This window comes from Schistocerca americana, unplaced genomic scaffold (genome assembly GCF_021461395.2).
Source record: "Schistocerca americana isolate TAMUIC-IGC-003095 unplaced genomic scaffold, iqSchAmer2.1 HiC_scaffold_77, whole genome shotgun sequence".
In the NCBI taxonomy this organism is placed as follows: Eukaryota; Metazoa; Arthropoda; class Insecta; order Orthoptera; family Acrididae; genus Schistocerca; species Schistocerca americana.
Window position 1 is genome coordinate 249,519 of NW_025726533.1, and position 482 is coordinate 250,000.

The window sequence follows — 482 nt, forward strand, 5'->3', positions numbered from 1 at the left end:
TCCCTGGTTGATCCTGCCAGTAGTCATATGCTTGTCTCAAAGATTAAGCCATGCATGTCTCAGTACAAGCCGCATTAAGGTGAAACCGCGAATGGCTCATTAAATCAGTTATGGTTCCTTAGATCGTACCCACGTTACTTGGATAACTGTGGTAATTCTAGAGCTAATACATGCAAACAGAGTCCCGACCAGAGATGGAAGGGACGCTTTTATTAGATCAAAACCAATCGGTCGGCTCGTCCGGTCCGTTTGCCTTGGTGACTCTGAATAACTTTGGGCTGATCGCACGGTCCTCGTACCGGCGACGCATCTTTCAAATGTCTGCCTTATCAACTGTCGATGGTAGGTTCTGCGCCTACCATGGTTGTAACGGGTAACGGGGAATCAGGGTTCGATTCCGGAGAGGGAGCCTGAGAAACGGCTACCACATCCAAGGAAGGCAGCAGGCGCGCAAATTACCCACTCCCGGCACGGGGAGGTAG

General features: G+C 50.6%; 1 non-coding gene across 1 annotated transcript in view; it reads left to right on the plus strand.

Moving 5' to 3' along the window:
* LOC124590590 overlaps positions 1-482 on the plus strand; it is a 1,910-nt gene continuing 1,428 nt past the window's right edge. Inside the window, exon 1 of the ribosomal RNA XR_006976648.1 lies at positions 1-482. This exon is cut by the window's right edge and continues 1,428 nt beyond it. This is a non-coding gene — a ribosomal RNA (small subunit ribosomal RNA).